Source organism: Lithobates pipiens, unplaced genomic scaffold (assembly GCF_037356315.1).
Source record: "Lithobates pipiens isolate NorthernLeopardFrog02 unplaced genomic scaffold, aLitPip1_a1.2 Scaffold_10, whole genome shotgun sequence".
Taxonomy (NCBI): Eukaryota; Metazoa; Chordata; class Amphibia; order Anura; family Ranidae; genus Lithobates; species Lithobates pipiens.
In genome coordinates, this window is record NW_027507686.1 from 100495366 (window position 1) to 100518096 (window position 22731).

The 22731-nt window shown below is 47.0% G+C and overlaps 5 pseudogenes; 1 reads left to right on the plus strand and 4 right to left on the minus strand.

Moving 5' to 3' along the window:
- Positions 1 to 7193: 7193 nt before the first annotated feature.
- LOC143955359 (5S ribosomal RNA) lies at positions 7194 to 7312 on the minus strand (annotated as a pseudogene).
- A 2011-nt stretch (positions 7313 to 9323) lies between these two features.
- LOC143948884 (5S ribosomal RNA) lies at positions 9324 to 9442 on the minus strand (annotated as a pseudogene).
- A 748-nt stretch (positions 9443 to 10190) lies between these two features.
- Positions 10191 to 10309, minus strand: LOC143954563 (5S ribosomal RNA; annotated as a pseudogene).
- A 322-nt stretch (positions 10310 to 10631) lies between these two features.
- Positions 10632 to 10750, minus strand: LOC143951372 (5S ribosomal RNA; annotated as a pseudogene).
- Positions 10751 to 19451: 8701 nt separating this feature from the next.
- LOC143943065 (5S ribosomal RNA) lies at positions 19452 to 19570 on the plus strand (annotated as a pseudogene).
- The last annotated feature ends 3161 nt before the right edge of the window (positions 19571 to 22731 follow it).

Below are 22731 nucleotides of genomic sequence, written 5' to 3' on the forward strand. Positions count from 1 at the left end.
TCGGCAAAAAGCACAGTCTGTCCCACACCAGCAGCTCGAGATGGGCAAGAAAACACAGCTCACCCCTCACTCGAGTGCCCGGCGGAACCCAAGTGGCGGAGCAGCCAGGAATATCACCGAAATCTTCAAATCTCAATCCATGCTGAGGACCGGCGGCCCAGACAAGATGGCGCGGGCGCATGGCGAGGAGGAAGATTTTAGCGAGGACTCTCAGTCCGCTCCGGAGGACACAGGTAGGAGTCGTTTTCACTCCTCCAAACCCCTCACATACGACCACATGTCGGGCTTTGCTGCAGACATTAAGTCCACATTTTCAGCGGCCATTACGGACTTAAAAACCAACCTGCTGGTTCTCACAGAGAATATCACAGCAGCAGAGGCGGCAGGGAAACGGAGAGACAAAGACATCCGTGCACTGGAATCAGTGGCGGTGGCCCACTCTTCACATTTCATAGAAATGAACCGTCATTTAGAGGACCTGGACAATAGGGGGAGGAGGAATAACATTAGGGTACGGGGGATCCCAGAGTCGGTGGAACCGGATCAAATAGTCCCTGCTCTACGAAGACTTTTTAATAGCCTCTTGGATAGACAGGAAGACACCGCCATAGATTTTGTACGGGCCCACAGAGCACTCAGAGCGAAGGGACCGGACTCTGCCCCCCCCAGGGACATAATCTGCTGTCTTCAGAGCTTCCCCCTTAAGGAGGATATAATGAGAAGAGCCAGGAGGAATGACTGCATTGTCTTTAACGGAGCAGCCATCATGCTTTTCCAAGACCTATCACAAATCACACTGCGCAATAGGAGAGCCCTGCGCCCTCTATTAGATGTCCTCAGGATGAGGGAGATTCGCTATACCTGGCGCTTCCCATTCGCTTTGGTAGTCACACACGGAGGTAAGCAGCTTTCCCTGCGTACCCCGCAAGACCTTCCGGAATTCTGCGAGGCCCTGCACATAGAACCACTGTCACTACCGGACTGGTACCAGGAGTTCTTGCCATCGGTAGGGCCCCAGGAGCCCCCTGGTTCAGCTTGTTCAACGCCGGAAAAACACCTCCCGAAGCGCATGAGGAACAACCCAGGGAATCACTCAGCCATGGGAACCCCTGACTCCCGCCGTGCCCCTTCTAGAGCTAGAGAGGGGGACCAGGGTTAGATTGATTTGTTCTATCCCACAGTGTGCTCTACGTGGGAATTCTTTGGGTCACCCCTGCAAAACGTATGGCTTCGAGGGGTATGTCTTGGGCGGGCTAGAGATTGATGTTATGGAAGACACACATTAGCCCACCCCTGGTAATGAACACCTCGCCTTTCATACTGTGAAATACTAACTCTCTTGTTTTGTGGTTGGGGTGCAACTAGTGGGTAGGTAATGACTCGATAAGACGATATTAGAAATTTCCACTACCCAAGCAGTGTTATTGTGTCCATGTACCTAGAGCGCAACCTTGCAGAGCCAGTTATTTGAAGGATTTGGCATGGCACAGGAGTCTGGGGGAGGATTGCTGCACTTTCTGTCTTAGGCGGGTAAAGCTTGGACACGCTTCACACTCATCAGCCCCCTCGAGGATTGCATGAACTTTGTTTCCCGGCTAACTCTGTGCATCTGGCTTTTTTAGTGTGCATCTCCTTCACTGTTTGCCCCCAGCATACCCACAGACTGGTCTATCCTCGTGCTCAGTGAGCAATTACTTTGTACAGCTTCTATCAGGGCAGTGATGGTCCAACAAGAGGTGGCCGTGACCCTACCCGGTATTGTAATGTAAGTTCATACCCCAGAGGAGACAATGTCAGACGAAGGATGACCCACGGACTCTTGCCTAGATGGCCTTAATGTATTCTCCTTTTATAGGTTAAGAAGAACGAAGATGACAGACTTTTTTTTTTTGCTTTTTCTTTTACAAATAATTGGTTTATTATTGCTGACTCTCTATCCCATTTCAGCGTGCTGTTTAATTGATTGTTCTTAGACACTGTGTTCTTTATTTTCTTCTGTTTTGATTTTTCTGTTTTTTTTTACAGTGTCCTGGTTAGTCGCTTATTCAGGTCAGCACTCCAGAAAAAGCGATACGCTTTCTGGACTGACCCACGACCCTACCAAGCCCTCCAGGATCGGGCGCTTTGCCGGATTCAGCGAGAGGCTAATTTGTAATCCTGTGGGCTGAGTACAGCTCACAGAGGTTAAATATCTGTTCACTTACACTCGGGGACAGCTATCTTCTGTCTGCTGTTCCCTACCTCTTTTTCATTCCTTTCAGCTCTTCATTCATTCCTCCCTCTCCTTCTTTCTCCACTGTTCTTTCCTATCTGTTACTAGATTCTAATACCTCCCACGCGTTGACTTGCTTTATTAAAGGGTACAACAGTTTCGTACTTTGTCCATAACCCGAGGGTTTTTTTTTTCTTTTCTTTTTCTTTTAGTTCTACCTTTATTTTATTGATTTCCTAGATCTCCAGACCACAGAGGGCGAGACCAGTCTGAACACAAGCCTGGGGTTATAGGCCTAAGGAATTTCTTGAATGGCATACTCAACGTTGGGCTCCACGCCCCTGGTGGTCTCCCACAATATACAGGGATTGAACATTCCGGAAAAAAGAACCACGGTCCTCAGAGAACTGCAAAAAGGTAGGCCACAATGCGTTTTCCTTCAGGAGACGCATTTTCTCTCGCGCCAGACGCACAGACTGACTAATAGATTCTTTAAAAGAGCTTTCCATGCTACTAATCCCTTATCCAAGACAAAGGGGGTTTCAATTCTTCTGGGTAAAGATACTCCATTTGAAGTATCCGAGACGGTCTCCGACCCGGGGGGACGTTATATTTTCCTAAAAGGCTCCTACAAGGGCAGGCCTCTTACCCTGGCCAACACTTACTTTCCCAATAGGAACCACTTACAATTTTGCAAAAAACTAATGCAGGAATTACAGGGTTTCGTGTCAGGTTGCATCATTTTGGGCGGGGATTTTAATATCCCCTTAGACCCACTAGCGGATACCTCGACGGGGAAGTCATGTGTCCAGTTTCAGGTACTGAGACAGATCAAGAAGCTTCTGCAATCCTTACAACTCGTAGATTCGTGGCGTTTATTGAATCCAGAGGGTAGAGACTACACACACTTCTCTGCACCTCATAAAAAATATTCCCGCATAGATTACCTGTTTGTGTCCCAACGCGATTTATCAGTCATCAGTGCCGCCAAAATAGGCACACAAGTTATCTCAGACCATGCTCCAATAGCGGTGACCCTGGACCTTAATTTGCATAGACAGAAATCCGACACCTGGAGATTAAATTCATCCCTCCTGACAGACCCCCACACTCTACCTCAAATTGAGGAAGCGATTAAATAATATTTCTTGACCAACGACTTACCCGACACGGACCCACTGGTACTCTGGGAAGCACATAAATGCACTGTTAGGGGGGTACTAATCAAATTAGGTTTGAGACGCAAGCGAGCTCAGGAAGAGGAGACGAGGGGCCTATTGGAAAAAATAAATAGACTTGAAACTTTGCACAAACGCACACTATGCGAACGAACGGCCACAGACTTGTTGGAAACCAGGAAACACCTACATGACTTGCTTCTCATTAAATCCAAACGTATGTTATTTTTCAAAAAAAATATTTATTATGAAGGGGGCAACAAATCTGGCCGACTGCTTGCCACAGCCCTTCGGGAACACCACTCAGGACAGACCATCAATGGGATTCGGAATGCGGACGGTTCCTTAGCGGTCAACAACGAAACTATAGCTGCACACTTTCACGACTACTATATGGGGTTATATAACCTACCCCACAACATAGACCACCCGACCTGGACGGCAACAGATCCCAAATTATCACGGACTTCTTACTAAAAAGTGGACTCCCATCTCTTGGGGACCAAGACCTAGCTCTCCTTGACGAACAGATTTCTGATGAAGAGATTAAAAGGGCTGTTAACGAACTGAAGACTGGGAAGAGCCCTGGGCCAGATGGCTACATGGCCATTTATTATAAAACATTCCTGAATATCCTTTCGGTTCCCCTTAAGAAAGCCTTGAACTCCCTGTCCATACCCAGACAGGTCACCCCCGACTTCCTATCAGCACATATAGCGGTGCTGCCCAAACCCAATAAAGACCCTTCCCTATGCTCGAGCTACAGGCCGATATCGCTACTAAATTTAGATCTAAAAATACTGACAAAAATCCTAGCTTGCAGACTGTGCCCCCTACTATCGGACCTGATTGGTCCGGAGCAGGTAGGCTTCATGCAGGGGAGGGAGGAAAAAGACAACATTATTAAAACGCTTCTGCTGACTCAGGCCGCTCGTGCAGGGCAGCTCGGAGGCCTTCTCCTGTCCACGGATGCGGAGAAGGCCTTCGACCGAGTTGCGTGGGATTACATGCTGGCCTCATGCAGATGGGTAGGAATGGGAGAGCGGATGATGTCGTGGCTCTCGGCGATATACCAAAATCCCTTGGCTAGAGTCAGGGTTAATGGTTCCTTGTCGGATCCGGTGACTATCGCAAATGGGACCAGACAGGGATGCCCCCTGTCCCCACTTTTATTCATACTCTCCCTTGAGCCGTTTATTAGAACGATCAAAGGGGAGGACTCGATCAGAGGGTTCAGGGTTCGAGATAGGGAGTTTAAAGTAGCGGCTTACGCCGATGACCTGATGTTTTACCTAGTGGACCCACACACGCCGATCCCCAATTTACTTAAGGCCTTTACGAACTTTGGTTACATATCAAATTTAAAAATCAACTTCTCCAAATCTGAAGCTTTAAATATAAACTTAAACCCTGAAGACCTAACTAGATTTGAAGGGAACTGCCCGTTCCGCTGGGAGAAGGTAGCGCTTAAATACCTAGGGGTGTGGGTGGCGCCAGACATTGGTAAAGTTTTTGATCTTAACTTTCCCCCGTTGCTAAAAACAATTGAAGAAGACTTGCGTTCATGGGGTGCGCGGTGGTTCTCCTGGTTTGGACGGGCCGCTATTCTGAAGATGTCAATATTACCTAGACTGATTTACCTATTCAGGACGCTACCGGTCCGGATTCCGAGAAGCTTCTTCCATAAATTAAATTCACTGGTGTTGAATTTCTTATGGAACAAAAAGAGGGCGAGGATTAGATTCGCCCTTCTGACGAAACCCAAGGTCAAGGGAGGGCTGGGGCTTCCGGACTTCAAGAAATACCAGTTAGCGGCCCACCTGACCAGGATAGTCGATTGGCAATGCCATAAGAGCGATAAGGACTGGGTGGGATTGGAAGACATGCTGTCTGAGAATAGATTAAGATTCTCTCCATTGATTCCCCTGAACAGACTAAAAGAAGAGATTAGCCTGAACCCCCTGACTGAGACAACACTGGCACTGCTACACGCGACGACAAAATATTTTGCTGTAACAACCCCATATGGCCCCCTGACTCCACTACGAGACAACCCGGACTTTATTCCGGGGACGGGAAACACTTTCTTCTATAACGCGACTTCCGAAGCCCCGAGGCTGGTGAAGGACTGTTTCACCCATGGCAGAATGAAAGACCTGAACACACTTAGGAGAGACTGGGAAGCCCCCAAAATCCCCCTTTGGACGTACTTCGTACTCAGGAGCTTTGTTAATTCCCCGAGACATAAGGAAGCATTTCATAGACCCTTGACGGATTTTGAGTCGGTCTGTGCGTCTGGTGAGTGACAGATTAAGACTACCTCTGTAGCGTATTCCTGGCTGCAGAATCTAACTAAGCACTCTGAGGACAACTGTAAGATTAAGTGGTCTCTGGAACTCCAAAGAAATATTACGGACTCGCAGTGGGGGGACGCTTGTGCATTGGCCCATAAATGTTCAATTAGCGCTTCCACCCAAGAGTTATGCTACAAACTACTGATAAAATGGTACCACACTCCAGACAAACTTCACAGATGGTTCCCACAGGTGTCGGAGATGTGTTGGAGATGCCAAAGCGATGTGGGGACACTTACACATATCTGGTGGAGCTGCCCCAAGTTAACTCCCTACTGGGATGAGGTGAGATCATTAATCACTCAAATGACACGTACCTCCATTACATTGGACGTGGCTTGTTGTCTCCTGCACATCACCGACATACCTCGGAAGAGGTATAAAAATTCGTTGCTCAAACATCTGCTGAATGCTGCTAAAGCACTGGTGCCGCTGCACTGGCGTTCCCCCAGAGTCCCCACGGTGAAAGAATGGTTGATTAAGGTAGCTGATACCTATGCAATGGAAGAAACGGTGGCTCAGGCCCATGAGGTGGTGGACCAATTTCATGACACCTGGACACCTTGGGTAGTGTTCAGATATTCTAAGAGACATGCCGATATCCTCCAGACCATCTGAGGCATGGTATACTTGCATAGACTACTCACCTCTGTTCTCTGGTTTTTTTTTTTCTTTTTTCTTCTCTTTCTTTTTTCCTCTTTTCCTCTTTTATCTTTCCTCTCTGCTCCCTTCAACTCTGAATGATCTTTCTTTCAGTTATTAATCACAGATTTTATCTGGAGGATTAGTTCATTTTGCTGTATGGTACAGGCGGTTTAGGCACCTGCGAGCTTACTCACATTCTTTCCTCACTGGTTAAGAATACTAGACGAAGGGGGTTTGCTTTAGACGATCGAGTAGCTTTTATTGTACAAGCTATAGCCTCTGGCAAATAGGTGTACCAAGAGGACAAGATTTCGCTGATTCTTAAAGTATTTTTTATGTACCACCAAACGCAATTGTAATGTTATAACTCCTGTTATTGTTTCACCTTTATTTTCAATAAATGCTATTGATGTGAAAAAAAAAAAAAAGAAGACTACGGCATCTGGAAATCCCAGGCGGTCTCCCATCCAAGTACTAAACTGGTCCCAACCCTGCTTAACCTCTCAGATCACATGAGATTGGGCTCTTTCAGGGTGATGTGGCCGTAGGAGATTTCTTCAGGCACTCTCAACCCTCTTGACTAACGCCAAGATGGTCACCTTGGGAAACAAACAAAAAAAACAAGTCAACGCCAACAATATAAAAAGAAGCCTACAGCACCTAGTATTCCCAGGTGGTCTCCCATCCAGGTATTAACAAGGCGCGACCCTTTCTAGCCTCTGAGATCAGAGGAGATTGGGTGCTTTCAGGGTGATGTGCCCAGCGAAAAAAAATAAACGAATCAATGTCAACAACATAAAAAGAAGCCTACAATAACTGGTATTCCCAGGTGGTCTCCCATCCAGGTACTAACCAGGCCTGACTCTTCTTAGCCTCCAAGATCAGACGAGATTGGGTGCTTTCAGAGTGATGTGGCCATAGGCAATCTCTTCAGGCACTCTCAACCCTCTTGACAAACACCAAGATGGTCACCTTGGTAAACAAACAAAATGCTTTCGGACCATCGTGCAACAATTTTGGCCTTTATTACAGGCCGACCCTATTGTAAATCAATACATAACTGACTCACCTGCAATTACTTTTAAGAGATCCCAATCTCTAAAAGATTGTTTAGTTAAAAGTCATTTTATTGACAATCCATTATCCACTTCTTTGAAACAATTCGGCACATATTCCTGTGGTCAATGCGACACGTGTCCGTATATTAATAACTCTTGTAAAGTGAAACTACCCAATGGTAGTTGTTTTTTTCCTAAGTTTCATGTTACGTGTTCCACCCCCGGCATCGTATTTCTAGCGCAATGCCGATGCGGAGGCTTCTATGTTGGTAAGACTAAACGACTGTTTTCAATCCGCATTAAGGATTATATTAAACCTATACTAAATAAGTCACAGCCATAAGTAGGCATATTGGGACTTACCATTCCTTTGACCCTGATTGGATTCGTTTTACAGCTTTGGCACATATACCCTTGAATTCACGAGGTGGTTCTGTTGACAAGTTTCTTTTACAAACCGAGGCCAAATGGATTTTCACTTTAAAAGATACCCAGTACCCGGGGTTCAATGAAAATATCAGTTTTAGATCATTTTTATAACAGTGTTCTTTTCCACTTTTTCCCCTAACCCCCATTCTGGGTTTTCCCTGACAACAGGACTTAGATGAAGAAATTTCCTTCTTTTTTTCTCCCCCTCCTCCCCTCCCCCCATTCCCCCTTTTTTTTTTTTTTTTATTATTTCATTATTGGATTTGTTATAACACCATATGAATTGACTTGATCATTGCTGTAATTATAATTGATATTTTTTTCTCCTTTTGTGTCTAATAATAAACTAGTTATCATGGTACCCTGGTTTGTTTGTATCTGTGTTCGCGGATCATGCTGCACAAACATTGGGATCTCTGTTGTTCACTATGACTCTCGTTCACAGGGCGGCGCTCCACAGATCGCTAGCGCCGTGTCCGGGATTAATCGATACCTTTTTTTTTGCATCGCTGGGACAAATCAGTGGGTCCATTAGCCTTTTCCTTTTGGTTGGGGGGCATACGGACACCCAGGGTGCCTCTTGAGTCATTGACTTTGGGGACACCCGTTATGGTGGATCACTGGCTGTTACCCCTATTATGGGGATAGGGCTAGTTTGCATACAGGCTTGTCTACTTCCGTCTCTATAACACCAGAGACCCATTATGGCCATCTCTCTATTGTTAACCCTGTTGGCAACTGCCCAGCTGGAAGCTCCACCTCCAGCTTAGTGGCATGATGGGAAATGTAGTCTGGCAGTCAGCGTAACTGGCTCTGCACATGCGCGGTGTTCTCTCCAGAATGTCCGCATCGAGCCGGTGACGTCAGACGCCGGTGACGCCGGTGACACCGGTGACGCCGGTTGCACATATCTTCATCTAGTGTTGATTCCTGGTTTGCGGTTGCTGGTCGATAGGTGGTAAGCGCCATTTTGTTTAGATCACATATGCCTGGGTTGCTATATATATCTATATTTATCTATGTATCTTTGTAATTACATTGTAGATTTATGTTACTTTGTATATTAATTCTATATTATATTTATCGTTAGTTGCACATTCCCCTGAAGAAGCTTGTTGCGAAACATGTTGGGAACGAGTGCTATCAGTCTTTCAACTTGCATTTCCGGGATCCCTCTAGTCCAGTAAAAATGCGTACATTGTTCTTTGTATTTCTACGTACTATATTTGACACTATAGTGCTTTTTAATGTATATGAATAAATTAATTTTTATTATATTTCGTTCTATTAGTGTTTATAATTGCACCGCTTAAAAATCTCCCTTGTTTCCCCTTCCCATCCCCCTTCCCCGTTTTGTAATTTTCATATTTATTAGGAGATGATGTGCCTATCTCTGCACGGTGTCACTGGATAGGTTGGACCATATTGTTTCTATAACATAAGAAGAAGTCTACAGCACCTAGTATTCCCAGGTGGCCTCCCATCCGGGTATTAACAAGGCCTGACCCTGTTTAGTCTCTGAGATCAGACGAGATCTGGTGCTTTCAGGGTTATGTGGCCATAGGCGAACTCTTCAGGCACTCTCAACCCTCTTGACAAACAACAAGATGGTCACCTTGGTAAACAAACAAAACAAAAACAAGTCAACGCCAACAACATAAAAATAAGCATGCGGCACCTGGTATTCCCAGTCGGTCTTCCATCCAGTTACTAATCAGGCCCGACAATGCTTAGCCTCAGAGATCAGACACGATCGGGCACTTTCAAGGTGATGGGGCTGTAGGCGATCTCTTCAGGCACTCTCAACCCTCTTGACAAACACCAAGATGGTCACCTTGGGAAACAAGCGAAACAAAAACAAGTCAATGCCAACAACATAAAAAGAAGCCTACGGCACCTAGTATTCCCAGGTGGTCTCCAATCCAGGTACTAGCAAGGCCCAACCCTGTTTAGCCTCTGAGATCAGAAGAGATTGTGCGCTTTCAGGGTTATGTGCCCATAGGCAATCTCTTTGGGCACTCTGAACCCTCTTGACAAATCACCTTGAGATACAAGCGAAAAAAAAACAGGTCAATGTCAACAACATAAAAAGAAGAATACGGCACCTGGTATTCCAACGCCATCTCCTATCCAGGTACTATCTAGGCCCAACCCTTCTTAGCCTCAGAGATGAGAAGAGATAGGGCTCTTTCAGGGTGTTGCTGCTGTAAGCGATCTCTTTGGGCACTCTCAACTCTCTTGACAAATGCCAAGATGGTCACCTTGGGAAACAAGTGAAAAAAACAAACGAATCAACGCCAACAACATAAAAAGAAGCCTACAATAACTGGTATTCCCAGGTGGTCTCCCATCCAGGTACTAACCAGGCCTGACTCTTCTTAGCCTCCAAGATCAGATGAGATTGGGTGCTTTCAGAGTGATGTGGCCATAGGCAATCTCTTCAGGCACTCTCAACCCTCTTGACAAACACCAAGATGGTCACCTTGGGAAACAAGCGAAAAAAAAACAGGTCAACGCCAACAACATAAAAAGAAGCCTACGACACCTGGTATTCCCAGGCGGTCTCCCATCCAGGTACTATCTAGGCCCAACCCTTCTTAGCCTCAGAGATGAGAAGAGATAGGGCTCTTTCAGGGTGTTGCTGCTGTAAGCGATCTCTTTGGGCACTCTCAACCCTCTTGACAAATGCCAAGATGGTCACCTTGGGAAACAAGTGAAAAAAAACAAACAAATCAACGCCAACAACATAAAAAGAAGCCTACAATAACTGGTATTCCCAGGTGGTCTCCCATCCAGGTACTAACCAGGCCTGACTCTTCTTAGCCTCCAACATCAAACGAGATCGGGTGCTTTCAGGGTGATGTGCCCGTAGGCAATCTCTTCAGGCACTTTTTCACCCTCTTGACAAACGCCCAGATGGTCACCTTGGGAAACAAAAAAAACAAGTCAACGCCAACAACATAAGAAGAAGTCTACCACACCTAGTATTCCCAGGTGGTCCCCCATCCGGGTATTAACAAGGCCCGACCCTGTTTAGCCTCTGAGATCAGATGAGAACTGGGATCCCAGTTGAAGTCATTGGATGACGTAACGCGTAGGAAACCGGAAGTGACGTTTACATCCGAGCAAGGCGCTCGCCGGTCCATTGTTATAACTGTGTACTGTTCCGTTTTTCTTGTGAGTAGACAAGTTTTATCTTAAATAAAAGTGTTGGTTTGAAATACTACACCATGGTGGACCTTTCTGACTTATCCCTTTGAGCTTGCCTGTCATTTATAACCCACGAGGAAATCGGAGGAGTTTGTGGTATCTCCAGAAGTCCGCTCTGCAGCCATCCCTTTGATCATTCTCTGTAATTTAGTTGCTTTGTTTCTCGCTGCATACCTTGCAGCTGCGAGGTAATTATATAGCATAAGCATCACTGGCACGGAATATCACCAGAAGAGAGTTGGTTTGGCACATTGCACTTTAATTTTTGGATTGTGATTATTGCATTCAAATTGCACGATTGGACTATGTATGGGACACTTTAGTGTGATTCACTGATGTTATCGTAACTCACTAATTTGCTGCTATTGATTCCCGTTGGAATTAGTCTATTTTTTGCGTGTTTTAATTAATTTTATATACACTGCAATTTTACACTGTTTTTTTTTTTTATTTTTTATTTGGTGATATGTGTTTTATTGCATTTAGCAATGTACCCTGAATTTTTGACACCTGAATGATGCACAGAGACACCTTTAAATAGTTAATTTATGTATAAATGCATGTATGCACTTTTCATATAACTTTTAAGCACTTGGCACTGTTTTAGTTTACAAACTCAGTTGCACCGATACTCGTTTTTGCTAGTATTAATGATTTATTTTTATTTTTTCATATTATTTGGTTTTCAAGGTAGCGCAACACAACCCCCCCTGTTTTAAGTATATATAGCATTGAGAGCCAACTCATACAGTGATTGCTGCTCCTGTTGTTATTTTGCCTTCTGACCTTATTTGCCATAGAGCGCGGAAGCCTCTTGATATACAAGGGCACTGGTAAGTCACTTCCTAGGTCTAGGGGGTTATAAAAATGCCTGTAGGTTACCACCCCCCCCCCCCCTGCAAGACTGGAGCCAGCCTCACAGGATGAGTCAGTGCCCCTGTCAGGTTTTGCAGCCTCTCCTAATATTTCAGCCCCGATATACGTCACTGAGGACTCCCTTAGGGCTACATTGGAGGGTTTTGAAGGGAGAAACATATTGTTTCAGCTTCCCTGAAAGACAGCAGGAAAAGGGGTAGACCCCCTCCCTCTGCTGAGATTCCTCTTTCAGATGACACTTCTGACAATGAGGAGAGATCCCTAGCTTGGGACAGGGATCTTGAGCAGTTGGATGAACCAGAGGAAGAGGAGAGAGTCCCCTCCTCCAAGGCGCTCAGAAAACAGGTGCAGTATTATACTGAATTGGTGCGTACCACATTCAGAATGTCTGCTGCTGAGATCGCTACGTCCTCTGTTTCTTCCCTGGGAGTCAGGAAAATCCCACAGACTGCCTTTTCCTTTCCAATTCATCCCTTAATGGATAAATTGTTGCATGAGGATTGGGAACATCCCGATAAACTGTTTGCTCCTCCTAAAAGGTTTTCTATGCTTTATTCTCTGGAGGAAAGTTTCACCAAGAAATGGGAGGTCCCATCTGTCGATACGGCTGTTTCTTGCGTGAATAGAAACCTGACCTGTCCTTTGGATAATGCTCAGGTATTTAAAGATCCAACTGATAAAAAGCTGGAAACATTATTAAAAGCCTCCTTTTCCATGACTGGCGCTGTAGTGCAACCTACAGTCGCAGCTGTGGGGTTGTGTCAGTTCCTCAAGGAACAGGTTAAGCAGATGCTTGGCCTCCTTCCCAGTGAGGAAGTGGAGAATTATGCAGAAATACCTCAAATTCTGTGTTTCATGATTGATGCGATTTTGGATTCTGTCCAACAAGCATCTCGTTTGTCTCTCCTGTTGGTACACATGTGAAGGGCCCTATGGCTAAAGAATTGGACAGCTGAGCTATCATGCAAGAAGCATTTGATTGGGTTCCCGTTTAAAGGGGAAAGTTTGTTTGGAGAAGAATTAGACAAATTCGTCCAAAAAATTTCATGGGGTAAATCTACTCTCCTTGCAGTCAAAACGTCCATCATTTAGGCGTTCTCTCTCTCCCGGAGCATCAAGCTCTAAGCAGTGGCGACGGTCTTCTCAACCCCCCTCTACAGGAAAGGCTCAAGGCCGGGCCCAGGCGCAGAAGAAATCCGGGGGGCAAAAGCCTGCCAAGCAGAGCCCAAAAGCTTCCTTGAGAAGGGGCGCCCCCGCTCGGCCGAGTGGGAGGAAGGCTCCTGCAGTTTGCGGAAGCCTGGCGGGAAGAGATCCGGGACAAGTGGGTGGTCTCTTCGGTATCTCTGGGCTACAAGCTGGAGTTTCAGGAGATTCCACCTTCTCGCTTTCTAAGGTCAAGGATCCCCAGGGACCCAGTAAAGCAAAGACCGCTATTTCTGGCCTTAGATCACTTACTATCCCAGGGGGTGATAGTAGAAGTGGACCCAAAAGAACAGGGTTCAGGGTTTTACTCGCATCTCTTCACTGTTCCAAAGCCAAATGGAAGTGTCAGACCTATCCAGGATCTGAAGGATCTGAACAGTTTTTTACGCATCCAGTCCTTCCGAATGCAGTCAATTCGCACTGTGGTCTCCTCCCTGCAAGGGGGAGAGTTTATGGCATCAATAGACATCAAGGATGCATATCTCCATGTGCCAATTTTTGTGTGTCATGTGGCTTATCTAGATGATTTGCTTCTCATAGAGAAAACAGTAGCGCTCCTGAACCACGGTGTTACCAGAACGCTAGAACACCTGGAACGTCTAGGTTGGATTATAAAAAGTCATCCCTACAGCCTGCTACCACGTTGGAATACCTGGGTATGGTTATCGACACCGCTCAGGGCAAGGTGTTTCTACCAAGGCCAAAAGCCTTGGCCATTGGGGATCTGGTGCGCCTAATTCTGGGCAGATGATCTTCCCCCATTCGGTTGTGCATGAGACTGTTAGGGAAAATGGTCGCCTCCTTCGAGGCCGTTCCATTCGCCCAGTTCCACTGAAGGCCTCTGCAAAGATGCATCCTTGCGGCTTGGAACAGGAAGCCCCAGTCGTTGGATCTTCCTATGCGTCTATCCCCAGGGACACGCAAGAGTGTCGTCTGGTGGTTACAAACGAGAATTCGCTGAAAAGCAAAACTTTTCTTCCTCTTCCATGGAAGATTATTACGACAGATGCCAGCCTGACAGGCTGGGGAGCAGTGTTGGAGGAGACGTGCTCGCAGGGGAAATGGTCTGCGATCGAGAATCTATTGCCCATAAATGTCTTGGAGATCCGGGCAGTTTATATGGCTCTCATAAACTGGTCTTTCAGACTACGGGGTCTCCCTGTTCGGGTTCAGTCTGACAATGCCACTGCAGTGGCCTATATCAATCACCAGGGCGGTACCAGGAGTCTGGTTGCTCAAAAAGAGGTGAATCGCATACTTGTCTGGGCAGAAAGGCATGTACCATGCCTTTCTGCAGTCTTCATTCCAGGAGTGGAAAATTGGCAGGCGGATTTTCTGAGCCACCAGCAGTTGTGCCCAGAAGAATGGGATCTGCACCGCGCCGTATTTTGGAACATATGTCGCAGGTGGGGTACTCCAGACGTAGATCTGTTTGCGTCCAGGTTCAACAGAAAACTGGACAAGGTCGTGTCAAGGACAAGAGATACACTCGCTCAGGGGTCGGATGCTCTGACAGTTCCCTGGGGTAAGTACAATTTGATTTATGCCTTCCCCCCGTGTCCGCTTCTGTCGCGGTTCCTGGGAAGAGTCAAGAGGGAGACAAAGTTGGTTCTTTTGGTAGCCCCGGCTTGGCCCAGGCGACCGTGGTACGCAGAGATCATGAAGTTGGCAGTAGGCAGGCCGTGGATCCTCCCTCTCCGGCCAGATCTGCTCTCACATGGTCCAATTTACCATCCTGCTTTACACAGTCTGAATTTGACGGTTTGGCTGCTGAGACCCACATTCTGAGAGACCGTGGGCTTTGGGGGCCAGTCCTTTCTACTCTGGTCAATGCCAGAAAGCCGGCCTCCAGGCTTATTTACTACAAAATCTGGAGGGCATATGTTTCCTGGTGTGAACTCAGGGAATGGCATCCTAGAAAGTATGTCATTAGCAGGATCTTGGCCTTCCTCCAGTCAGGCCTAGAAATGAATTTGGCCGTAAGCACTATCAAGGTGCAGATTTCGGCCTTGTCAGTGTTTTTTCAGAAGCCACTTGCATCGCATTCCCTGGTGCAGGCTTTCATCCAGGGGGCTATGCGGATAAGGCCGCCAGTCAAACCTCCGGTGTGCTCATGGGTTCTGAATTTGGTTTTCTCAGCTTTGCAGGGGCAACCTTTTGAACCTTTGCATCAGGCTTCGTTAGTTCTTTTGACTAAAAAATTGGTTTTCTTGGTAGCCATATCCACGACTAGAAGAGTGTCAGAACTAGCAGCTCTCTCCAGCAAAGAGCCGTATCTAATTATTCATAAGGACCGGGTGGTAATGCGTCCCAACAGGTCCTTTCTGCCTAAGGTGGTTTCAGGATTCCATTTGAATCAAGATGTAATCCTACCATCCTTTTTTCCGGACCCACAGTCCGCAGAATAAGAATCTTTGCACACTTTGCATGTGGTAAGGGCAATCAGTATCTATCATCAGGCAACTGCTCAGATAAGGAAAACTGATTGCTTATTTATTTTGCCGGAAGGCCCTAGGAAGGGCCAGGAGGCATCAAAATCCACTCTCTCAAGGTGGATTAGACAGATTATTTCTCAGGCCTATAGTGTTAAAGGGAAGATCCCTCCTTTTCAAGTGAAAGCGCACTCAACTAGGGCTGTAAGTGCTTCTTGGGCAGTGCATCACCAGGCCTCCCTGGCTCAGATCTGTAAGGCTGCAACTTGGTCATCAGTCCACACATTCACCAGATTCTATCAGGTGGATGTCAGAGGGCAAGAGGATATCACCTTTGGGTGCAGTGTACTGCAGGCTGCAGTTTAGGTCCACCAGTCCTTGGCGGTCTACAGGGGCGGGCTGGGCCGGGGGGCAGGGTGGCAATTTCCCCCTAGGCTGCCCTAACAATATATGCATAATGGCTGGCGGCCACTGCTCACGATTTTTTTTCCTTTTCGGGTCAGGGCAGGGGCTGCAAGCTGAGGCAGAGGGAGGGGCACGGAAACTCAAGAGACACTCACACTCACTTATGTAGTGGAGGCCGCTCTGTTCCTGCACCTCCCGTCGGTCGCACTCACACTAATCCACTGACAGTGGAGTGAGAGACAACCTGACCTGTCAGTTCGTGTTGGGGATTCCCCCCCCCTCCTCTCCTCCGAACACTGCAGCCTGTGTGAGCGTCCGCCCACTCTGTTCCCTCCCCTGCTTCCTCATTGGTAGAGGGAGGGAGCCCATCAGAGCCTCCAGCAGCTGCAAAGCATTGTGGGACATGTAGTCCCGGTGGCCTAATAGCAATTCCTGGGCGCAAAAAATTCCCTAGCCTGACCACAGGAAGAGAACAAACGAGAGGCTGCGGGGGAGCAGACTGTCACCCCATGAGGCTGATCCTGAGGACAGAGCAGAGATAATGTAAGTTTTTTGGTGAATGTGTTTTTTTTATTTTTTCTTAAAAAGAAAAGTCTTACACTATGAAGATTTCTCACTTCTTTCCCATTGTTTCAAGCTGGGAGCTGATATTATTAACCCCTTCATGCCTAAACCTTTTTTGACACTATATATATAATTTTTTTTTTTTTTTTTAGCAGAGACCCTAGAGAATAAAATGCCAATTGTTGCAATATTTTACGTCACACTGTATTTATGTAGCTGTTTTTCAAATACAATTTTTTTTGGAAGAAATACACTACCGGCATTTTCATCCCTTCCTGCCCAGGTCAGTTTTCATTGTGCGGTCATGCAACATTGTACCCAAATAAATTTTTTCCCACAAATAGAGCTTTCTTTTGGTGGTATTTGATCACCTCTGCGGTTTTTATTATTTGCACTTTAAACAAAAAAAGAGTGCCAACTTTAACCACTTCAGCCCCGGACCATTTTACTGGCCAAAGACCAGACCACTTTTTGCGATTCGGCACTGCATCGCTTTAACTGACAATTGCGCGGTCGTGCGACGTGGCTCCCAAACTAAATTGACGTTCTCTTTTTCCTACAAATAGAGCTTTCTTTTGGTGGTATTTGATCACCCCTGCGGTTTTTATTTTTTGCGCTATAAACAAAAATAGAGCGACAATTTTGAAAAAAACGCATTATTTTTTACTTTTTGTTATAATAAATATCCCCCAAAAATATATAAAAAAAAAATGTTTTCCCTCAGTTTAGGCCGATACGTATTCTTCTACATATTTTTGGTAAAAAAAATCGCAATAAGCGATTATTGATTTGTTTGCGCAAAAGTTATAGCGTTTACAAAATAGGGGATAGTTTTATGGCATTTTTAGTAATATTTTTTTTTTACTAGTAATGGCAGCGATTAGTGATTTTTATTGTGACTGCGACATTACGGCGGACACATCGGACATTTTTGACACATTTTTGGGACCATTGTCATTTATACAGCAATCACTGCTATATAAATGCAGTGATTCCTGTGTAAATGGCACTGGCAGTGGAGGGGTTAACCAGGGGGTGGCAGTGTAGGGGTTAAGTGTTCCTAGGGGTGTGTTACTAACTGTGGGGGGGGGGGGGGGGCTGGGCTTTCATTTAGTGAACACTGATCTCTGCTCCAATCACACGGAGCAGAGATCAGCGTAATTTGTTGCTAGGCAGAACGGGGAGATGCTGTTTACAACGGCATCTCTCCGTTCAGCCGCCCCGTGAGACGATCGCAGATATGCCCGCGGCGATTGAGTCCGCGGGACCCATGACCGGACTCACAGGGGTCCCAACCAGATTGGACGTACCTGTACGCCAATATGCCTGCCTGTGCCATTGTGCCGATGTACATCGGCGTGCGCTGGTCGGGAACTGGTTAAAAAAAACACAATATTTTTTACTTTTTGCTATAATATGCCAACTTAAGCCTTAACAGTTTAGGCTGATGTGTAATTTTCTACATATTTTTGGTAAAAAAAATTGCGATAAGCAGTAATAAGTTATTGATTTATGGAATTTTTATTATTTTTTTCTTTTTACTAGTAATGCTGCAATTTTTATTGTGACTGTGACATTGCGGTGGACAGATCGGACACTTTTGACACTATTTTGGGACGAGTGACTTTTATACAGCGATCAGTGCTATAAAAATGCACTGATTACTGTATAAATATCACTGGCAGGGAAGGGGTTAATCAAGGGGTTAAATGTGTTACCTAGGGAGTGATTCTAACTGTGGGGGAGATGGGACTGACTAGGGAGGAGACCAATCCTATATACTAGGAACATACGATCTGTCTCCTCTCCCCTGACAGGATGTGGATCTGTGTATTTACACACACAGATCCACATTCCTGCTCTGTCATGAGCGATTGCGGGTGCCCGGCAGACATCACAGCAACTGGGTACGTGCATCGGCTCCTCGTGACGTGTACCTCAGTGTACCGCCAGGAAGCCAAGGATGTCCTATGATAAAGAGCACACTGGTGACATCTATCATAGAACCTGGTCCAGGAGGCACGACTTCGTATGACAGAAGCCGCACTGGGTAAGCGGGAGATCTCCGCTCTGTGTTATCCAGCAGCTTTTCTCTCTCTAATCCCCATGCACTGAACATTGATGGGCTATGGTGAGGCTGCATTGATGGGCACTGACAAGGCTGAGCTGATGGGCACTGGTGAGGCTGCATTGATGAGCAATGATGAGGCTGCATTGATAGACACTAGTAAGGCTGCATTGATGGACATTGGTGAGGCTGCATTGATGGGCATTGGTGAGGCTGCATTGATGGGCACTGTTGATGGTGAGCTGATTCGTGGATTAATGGGCCACTTGACTAGACTTGCCCCCCAGGCCTAAGGCTGCCAGCCCTCCCCTGGCGGTCTATATATTATGATCTCTGTCTCCCTCCCCTCAATCTGAGCATTGCTTTGGGACATCCCACTATGTAATGAAGCTCCTGTGTCCCGTGATGTATGATCAAGAAAATAGGATTTTTATATACAACTTACCTGTAAAATCCTTTTCTTGAGAGTACATCACGGGACACAGGGCTCCCGTCCCTCTTGGATTTTACGTGGTTTCCTATTGCTTTGCTACAAAACTGAGGTGCCTCCCATATGGGAGGGGTTATATAGGGGAGGAATTCTCCTTAATTGGGGGCTAACCAGTGTCCAATCACCAGAGGTGCCTATATAACCCACTATGTAATGAAGCTCCTGTGTCCCGTGATGTACTCTCAAGTAAAGGATTTAACAGGTAAGCTGTATATAAAAATCCTATTTTTAATGTTGTTGGCGTTGACCTGTTTTTTTTTTTTTGCTTTTTTCCCAAGATGACCATCTTGGCGTTTGTCAAGAGGGTTGAGAGTGCCCAAAGAAAGTGCCTACGGCCAAATCACCCTGAAAGCGCCCGATCTTGTCTGATCTCGGAGGCTAAGCATTGTCGGGCCTGATTAGTAACTGGATGCGAGAACGACTGGGAATACCAGGTGCCGTAGGCTTCTTTTTATGTTGTTGGCGTTGACATGGTTTTTTTTTCCGCTTGTTTCCCAAGGTGACCATCTTGGCATTTGTCAAGAGGGCTGAGAGAGCCCAAAGAAATCTCCTACGGCCACATCACCCTGAAAGCGCCCGATCTCATCTGATCTCAGAGGCTAAGCAGGGTCCGGCCTGGATAGTACCTAATTACAGGTGCTATAGGAATCTTTTTATATTGTTGGCTTTGACCTGTTTTTTTTTCGCTTGTTTCCCAAGGTGACCATTTTAGCATCTGTCAAGAGTTTTGAGTATGTCCGAAGCGGTCGCCTAAGGCCACATCACCCTGAAAGCGCCCGATCTCAGAGGCTAAGCAGGGTTAGGGCCAGATGGGAGACCGCCAGGGTCTATGTTGTTGGCTTTGACCTGTTTTTTTTTCACTTGTTTCCCAAGATGACCATCATTTGTCAAGAGGGTTGAGAGTGTCTGAATAGAACACCTTTGGCCACATCACCCTGAAAGCGTACAATCTCATCTGATCTCAGAGGCCTAGCAGCGTACGGCCTGGTTAATACCTGTATGGGAGACCATCTGTGTATGTTGTTGGCGTTGACCTGTTTATTTTCGCTTGTTTCCCAAGGTGACCATCTTGGTGTTTAACAAGAGGGTTGAGAGTGCCCAAAGAGATCACCTATGGCCCTATAGAGGGTGTAGGTAAGGGCTACAAGAGCGTGGTCAGACCAAGTAATATGGCCGATGGAGGAAGAGCTCACCAAGTGCAGTTGGTCATGTGGAATCAAGAAGAAGTCTATCCTAAAGTATGATTTGTGAGGGGAAGAGCAAAAAGAGTAGTCCCTTTCCCCGGAGTGTTGCAGACGCCAGACATCAACTAATTGGTCATTCAATAAACACTTAGTAATCTGCTTTCTAGAGGAAATGGGGAGCGAGGAGCAAGAGGCAGAAGTGTCAACCCACCTAATATCAACTGGCCCTCCCGAAAGTCACATAATCTGTGCAGGGTAGTTCTGAGGAACGTGTCTTGGTGATCATTGGGAGCGTACACAGTGGCAAATGTAAAAAGGAGCTCTCCAATGTGGCCCCTAAGAAAAAGATATCGACCCCCAGGGTCCACCAGAGAATCCTGGAGAACCCAGGGGAGCCTGCTAGAGATCAGAATGGAGACTCCCTTGGTCTTAGAGGAGGGGTTAGTAGAATGGTAGACCTTAGGCCGCGTACACACGCGGGGACTGTTCGCTCAACTTTGTCCGTCAAACAGCGGACAGTCCGCTCAAAATTAGCATGGACGGACTTGGCCACACACGACGAACGAACAGTCCGCTGAAACCGTGCGCGATGACGTGAACGGCACGTACGACGGGACTAGAAAACGACGTCCTATACACTGCAATGCAAACTTCTGCGTGTAAATCCTTTCTGAGCATGCGCGGAACTTAGTTTGACGAACAAGCCTACACACGAGGGGACTGGACAGTTTTTCGGAATTTCCGAAAAACTTTGTTCAGCAGACTGTCCGCTGAAACTGTCCACTGAAAGCCCACACACGAGCGGACTGTGCGCCGAAACACTGTTCAGCGGACAAAGTTGAGCGAACAGTCCCCGCGTGTGTACGCGGCCTGAGGGAAGGATCTCGACCATAGAAAGGGGAGGCTAGTATTTTTAAAATGTGTTTCTTGTATAAAGGCCACATCAGTACGGAAAGTCTTCAGTTCTCACAGGAGGATCCGCCGTTTTTCAGGGGAGTTCAGTCCCTTAACGTTTAGAGAGGTGACCTTGACTGAGTCTGCCATCGCTCCTCGGGGAGGGGGAGGTGGACGTCAGAGAAAAGCAAAGAAAGTTGAACCAAGGTAGGTATTGGGTAGGTAATGGATGGTGGGAACTAAGGGGGAGAAAGGAAGGGCAAATGGAAGGAAAGGTAAGGGGAAAAAGAGGCCGGGCACCTCAACCCCAGGGGGAGAGGGAAATTAAGGGTTGTCTGCACTCAACAGTACAGGAAGGGTATACTAAAACAGCACAATTATGCTATAGCGCTTACCAGATGTACACTGGGTTTAAAGCGCCGTCCTACTTGGGTTGGTGGGTAGACAGGTCGGAGAGGGAGCCCCCGGATCCCAGTCCCCCCAGTCCTGGCAGTGGTAAATGTCACGTCTGATACCGGTATGCAAATAAAAGACAATCAGTAACATCATAGAACCAAAAAACAATAGTATAATCAAAACCGAGGTTGAGCAGATAACTATCAGCACTGAGGGGTCTCCTTGGCTCGCCCTAAACGTAGGCATGCACGAGGGAGCCCGTCACAACAGAAAAGGCATCACAGAATGGGATACACCACCCCCGTCCCATACCCCAAAAGTACATGCAGCCCCCGAACAAATGCATTTCTCCCTTTGGCAGATTGTCCTCTCCTTACCCCCTCTCCCCCGTCCATGCCCCGGGGGGAAAAGGGGGAGGCAAGGGGGGAAAACGGGGGGAAGGGGTGAAAGGGGGTGGGAAAGGGGGGAGGGAAGGGGGAAAGGAGGGAGGGGAGGGAATGGAAGGAGGGAAGGGGGGGAAGAGGGGGAGGGGGGGAAGGGGGGAGGGAAGGCGGGGAAGCTAGGGAGAGGGGACAAACATGCGGAAATGTCAAGTCCTTTAGCGCACTCACACCAGCAGCCACCCGGACCCCATAAATTTTAACTCCTCCCCTCCATGGTCACCACATCAAGATGAAAGAGGAGCAGCCCTGGTTAGTGCATGGAAAATCCGGCAGGCAAGGGGCTGGGGCCACCGTCCCTCCATCCAATGGGAGACTTCACCCGAGCAGCAGTCCTGGGGCCCGCCAATTAGTGTCTCTCCTGCATCGCCATCGGGGGCTGTGTAGAGCATCCAGAGGGAGGCTGGGACCGCCCAAACAGTAAGGGGTAAATCCTCCAGGGGGGTCCAGAGTCAAACTGGAGGGAAGCAGTGTCTCGTACCAATAGGCTCAATAAATAAGTCATCCAGGGTGTTCCCGAAAGCTGCAGAAGGCAATGTCGGCAAAGAGTAGGTGGGGGCCAGAGGGGGGGAGGGGCGCAAACCGGGGTTGGGGACACATATGCGGGAATGTCAAGCCCTTCCAGTACAGCGCACTAAGTATCACTCAGACCCCCCAAAGTGCAACCCCCCCTCTAAGGTCAAGATTCCAGAA